The 5,975-nt window shown below is 36.6% G+C and overlaps 1 long non-coding RNA gene across 1 annotated transcript; it reads left to right on the plus strand.

Annotated features, from left to right (window-relative positions):
* The first annotated feature begins 402 nt into the window (after positions 1-402).
* On the plus strand, positions 403-5,225 carry LOC103601155. The gene is made up of 2 exons (XR_551435.1): positions 403-535; positions 4,518-5,225. It is a non-coding gene; the product is annotated as an uncharacterized LOC103601155 (long non-coding RNA).
* Positions 5,226-5,975: the final 750 nt, after the last annotated feature.

Here is a 5,975-nt window from a genome sequence, read left to right on the forward strand (position 1 = left end):
CAGGGATCATCTATTCTGTCATCTTGATTGGAAGTCAGTCAATTTCAGTATTTTTAACCTGGCTACCTAGCATTATCCAGAAACTCAAATATCCCCACTCCCAGCCCCAACACCCCAATTCTGCTCTTTGGATGTCATCTACAGATCCATTAATTGGGAAAACATTGATATAACACTAAGTATTTTGCTAGACATTTAAAAAACAACAAAAAACAAACCTCACCATTCTTTTTAATGACATGGTTCCCTTTCACCAATTAACATTTAATTACTGCTTTACAACTTACAAAGGATTTTTGCATACATAATTTTCTTTTATTTTTCACCAAACAACTAAGTGAAGTAGATAAGGCAATGATTATCCAATTATCCCTATTTTGCAGATAAACTGAATCTCAAGGTTATTGAAGGGACTCTGTCAAATGTCACTCAGCTAATAAGCACAGGAGCTGAAACATGAACCAGCTTTTTCATACCTGGGAAGAATGTGCATCTTTTCATGTTGCTCTGTCTCAGCCGTGAAATGTGTGGGAAGGTAATACTCAATAAAAGGTCTCAGTTAAACTAAAAGTGTTGTGTGATAGGGTTAAAACTGATTTCTTGCAGGGAAGTGAGAACAGCATCCATAGGAGTTGCATCCAGGGCTTTGGATGACAATGCAAGACATCTCGTTGCTCCTTTTATTATCAGTAGGCTGCCTTGGTTGCCTGTGTTTGTGATTTGGAAGAGATTTTTATGACAATGTTTATTCCATCCCATATGAATAAGGTTTTGTGCAAGTCATTTACTTGTGCTTTGGGATTCAGCACTGCACGCTGCAGGTTACACACCTAAGCTCCCCACGGCCATTCCAGAGAAAATTTCAACATGATGAAGATCCTTAAATCCCCAGCAGATTCACCTTCAGACATAATGTCAATGTATTGGAGCCGCATCAGGGGCTGTTTCCCGTTGCTTCCTAACAGGGGAACCATTTATTTTCTGTGCAGGAGACATGAATCCTCTGACAAATATTTTATTATGATGTTATCTCAGATGAGATAATTTGATTTGATAAATGCAAATAGAGAAGAATGAAGTTACTATGTTTTCTCCCTTTTAAAAGGACTTGAATTTTTAAAAGGAATTCAGTGTAGGTGAATAATGTCTAATTCCCAATCCCTTTAAGCAGAAACAGCAAACTTGTAACCTTCTTGTTAATGTTGAATCCCAGGAACGATTCTTTAGCTCTCATTTTAAAAAGTCTTATAAAACCTGATGTTCATCTATATAACCCCCCCCCCCCATCAAGTCAATAGATAAAATAGAATGAGTAAGACTGGAGATGTATTATTTAGAGCAAAAAATAAAGTAACCATGTGGTCAGCTGTGGGTTTCTCTGTAGCTTTATTAGCTAGTATCAATATTATGATGAAATAAACTTTGAGTATATATTCCCACATGAAAAAGTCCTAGCTTGAAAACTGGGATTGGAAATTGCTAATGAAATAGAAACCCATTGTTGTATCCCTGCACATTTCACAAAACATAAACACGTTGAACAGTCAAAGTAAGAATTCAGTGTATTTGTGGAAATAGTTCTCCATATTTTCAATGACTAAAAAGTAAATCTATATAAATAACTGTCAAATGATAACTTATCATTTTATGGACAGGAAGGGACTTTGATCATTTTATTTTGTCCCCTTATTAACCGATGTAAGAGATGAGGCCCAGAGACATTACATGATTTGTTCAAAATCATGCAGCTTCCTACAGACTGGGGTAAGACTGGAATTCAACCGTTCAGCATGCTAGCCCATGTCATTCTGAAATCACTGAGATAGAAGTCAGCCCTTTATTAATCAGTTACAGATAATTGCTGTGCCATTTCTATAGATTCTCAGAGGGAAAAATGTTAGCTGTGTCTGCTGCTTTTTTTGTTCTTCTTAGAATTTAAAGGTATCTAACATTATCCTGTTGCATCAACAAGAAACAGAATCTCCATTTCTGGATTTATTACTAGTCCTAAACTACTATATAACTTTTGTTTTTAAAGTACATGATATTTGAGAGAACAAAGAGAGTTTAACTCATGGTTCCCATTTTTCTCTTCCCATTCAATCCCTGAAAATCAATCCCTTAATGATTAGGTTTTTATTATTTTATTTCACTTTGTTTTTGAAGGTGTTCACTATTATTTTTCACTGACAAGAAACATGAACATAATTAAGTGCTACTTATTTTATTTCCTTAAAGAATTCCAATCCTAAAGGAATAGATTCCAACAGTGAAGTTGCAGTTTTCTTGCTAGAATTGGGAGTAGAGTTCAGTCAGCCATTTTTTGGAGGGTGATCTGGGGGAAGAAAAAGGATGGGTATTATGGAATCAGAGTTAAAAGCATTAGTGAAGAAAAATGGTTTTCTTGCTAGAATTGGGAGTAGAGTTCAGTCAGCCATTTTTTGGAGGGTGAACTGGGGGAAGAAAAAGGATGGGTATTATGGAATCAGAGTTAAAAGCATTAGTGAAGAAAAATGTCCCATTTCCCTCTCATACTAATGGCATAAATATGTTTGTGATTGTGGTGATGGCCATTTCTCATGAGACGAATAGCCATGATGTATCTCCAAAGCGATTCACTGCCATTTCTATTCACATACCAATTTCTTCTAAGTGTCAGTCTTAAATACTTCAGTTTCCTAAATGCTTAAATTTAGTCAGTTCTGCTTGCTTCAAAATAAGGAAAAGTAAATATTCTTCCAGTAAACTATAATCTTGTAAGTTTGAAGAAATAACAACCCTCTTTATATTTTTAAATAAAATGCTCACCCACCATCCTTCATGACACCAAGAAGATTTTTAAAAATGTGAAAAGTCATGGAATCAGCTGTTAAAAAAAGACCTGCTTCTGACTGATGTATTGAGCCAGTTTGCATTCCTACTCAAGAACAATACGGCTACAAATGTCAGTGCATAAGTTAGTCAGCCCCAAACATAGGCGGAAACACTCCTTTCCAAGCTGACAGAGTATCACCCCAAAATATCTCTGATAGCTCATAAATAAAGAAGTCTGCTTCTCTGACCCAGTACAGGCCATAAAGTATAGCAGGAAGGATGTGTACTTCGGAGTCTCACAGTCCAAATTGGAAATAAGACCCAGATCCACCATTTTTTATTTATGTGATCTACCACAAGTCAAGAAGCTTCTCTGAACTTCAGGTTTTCTCACATTAAATCTTTAAACTTATATAAAATTATGTACTCACAGTGCAGTTTTGAAGAATCAATGAGATAACGTTTGTGAATGTTGGTTGTCGTTGAACACTAGTTTCTCTCCCTTCCTGTGCCATATCGAGGATGATTTAATCAAGGATTGGTATATGGGAAGTTTAAGGATTATTAAAAAAAAAATAATACTGACTATTTTTAAGGATTATTTAAAAAAATAATCCTATTGCTGTGTAATAAAATTCTTAACATATATTTATCCCTCACAAAGAAACGTATGATACAGTTATCTCCATTTTACAGTGAAAATAAATGTACTAGCCAGAGAGGATACGGTCTCTGACTCATTGTCAATTCATACATAATTTAAAGATTTGTTCTACAAATGTTTATGGAGCCTAGTATGTGTCAGACAGCATGCTAGGTGCTGGGAAACCATGCTAGGTGAAGAAGAAACCAGAAAACGTCAGAGTCATGACAGTCCTGTGGGGAAGACAGGCCACAAACAGGTCAACAAATTGTGACAAGAGCTATGAAAGAAAAAATGAGCCGATATGGAAGTGAGTAACAGATTTGGAAACACGGGGAAAAAAAACGTAGAGGCTGGATTGGAGCTCAGGCACCCTGGCCTGTGTGCTGACTCCCACAGAGGAAACAAAATGAGGGGAAGGAGCAGAGAGCAATCCTACTGTGACCTGCAGAGGCCCTTCCTCAGGGAACATCTGCCGCTAGGGAAAGATGTTTCCAGGGGGATATCTAAGCCCTGGGATTTGGTGCAAAGTTTGAAGGAAAGAGTCAGCTAAGGTTTAATAAAATAGAGTAAGCACCTTGTTAGGTCAAAAATTGGAATGGCCTAGGCCTGCCACAAAGGCACCTGAGGGAAGAGCAAAAGAGAAGGTGGTTCCATATCTGAATGGTTCCGTTTTGTCTTTAGCTGGCCCAGATTTATTGGAGAATGCCTTAAATCTATAGGCCCCAGCCTTTCAGGCATTGACAAAAATGTCTTCTCTACATTGTGTGAAAGATATGGGCACCATAAGGACACACGGTCATAGGGACCTGATTCACTGCTCCTTTGGTGCTACTAAATCTCAGACACGCAGCCTGCAATCAATGGTGCTCATTTTTGAGAGGGCATGGATTATGACTATTTCCATGCAAAGCACTTTTCTCGAAATATAGAGGAGTTCTTCAGTTGGCTCTACACATTCTAATATTGGTAGCTGCCTTTTGTGTTCAGGTCTTTTCATTTATCTTTTGTCTGGGTTGTTGATAGACTTTTTTTTCTTTCTTTTTTTTTTTTTTTGCAGACATGCTGATCAGCCAGCAGATGCTGCCCTCCTGCATAAAACTGAGCAGAAATGTTTGTCCTGCAGCTTGAGTTAGCATCAATTTCCAGCCAAGCCAGCTGTGGAAATGGCAATGTACTCATTTAAAACCCTTGAGGTTTTAAAGAGCAAAGTGCTACAAGAGAGTCTTCTAAATTCTCAGATATATTTTGACTTAAATGACATTCTTTTGGGGAAATATTTAGAGTGAATCTCCTTCGTTTATTAGAGGGTAGCTGGAGGAGCTCAGGATCTTCAGGCAGGAGGGTAACAGATGAAATATAAATGAAAGAATGCATGATCAGTCAGAAGAAAAACTCCACATGCACATAGAGTCCAGTGGTTCACAGCTCAGTTTCAGGAGACAGAGAAACCTGAGAAAGGAGCCTGGCTCCCCAGAGTGGAGCTGAGTGTGACCTTGGGCAAGTTACATCACAGCATTATGAGATAAAAGGAAGATAATGCATGTAAAATTGTTAGCATAGTCACAGGTCAATAGTAATTGCTCAATAATTTTAGATTGCTATCATTGTCCTTAATATTAATTATAATGATTACTGTTATTAAAGTAGCAAGTGACAAGAAAAATGATGGCTCAAGATCATCCTGTGGTCTTTGCACTATTCATATTGAAAAATTGTTAGTACATGTTTAATTTTCTAATGAAGCACCAGAAATAATTTGTAAAAAGGTCTGTTTACTGTGCTATTAATTCTCATCTAACTTCTTAATCTCCCACCAAACTTGGTTTGTTTTCAGCACTATTTAGTGATTTTAGATGTGTAAATAAAATACAGAGATACCAAGTCCTGAATTCTAGCAATAAGCTTCTTGCCAATGCTGAAGAAATTGAGAGAATGGCTTGTAGTCTCATCTCACTTTGCCACTTTTCAGCAGAGTGAGAAACTGGTGACCTTGTTCCTCAGTTTCTGAATATATATTTTGGAAATAATGATCTCTGCCTACCTCAAAGATTTGGTGCAAAGATTGAAAATGAGAATCAGTCCGAAATTTTGCTAGAAAAATATACAATTTCATTAATTCAATAACCTAAGACTGGGCTTAATTTCTTTATCAAAAAAATTAATGATTTACCTTTCTCTCAAGAATAAAAAGAAATACAATGTCAACAAAGATGGTGAACACATTAGTAAATAACTGCTATATAAAAGACAACTGAAATGTTGTTTTGTAAATGTATGCTTTTGCTTGTTGATAAGTTCCTTAAAATTTGGAGTTTTAAATTTCTCCCAATGCTGTTCTGGTATCGATAAAGTTTAATGCTATCGTATGGGCTAAGAGCAGGGTGCGAGACTCGTGTGTATGTGACCTTGGGCAAGTTACATCACAGCATTATGAGATAAAAGGAAGATAATGCTTGTAAAATTGTTAGCATAGTCACAGGTCAATAGTAATTGCTCAATAATTTTAGATTGCTAT

Source organism: Galeopterus variegatus, unplaced genomic scaffold, assembly GCF_000696425.1.
Source record: "Galeopterus variegatus unplaced genomic scaffold, G_variegatus-3.0.2 Scaffold3610, whole genome shotgun sequence".
NCBI lineage: Eukaryota > Metazoa > Chordata > Mammalia > Dermoptera > Cynocephalidae > Galeopterus > Galeopterus variegatus.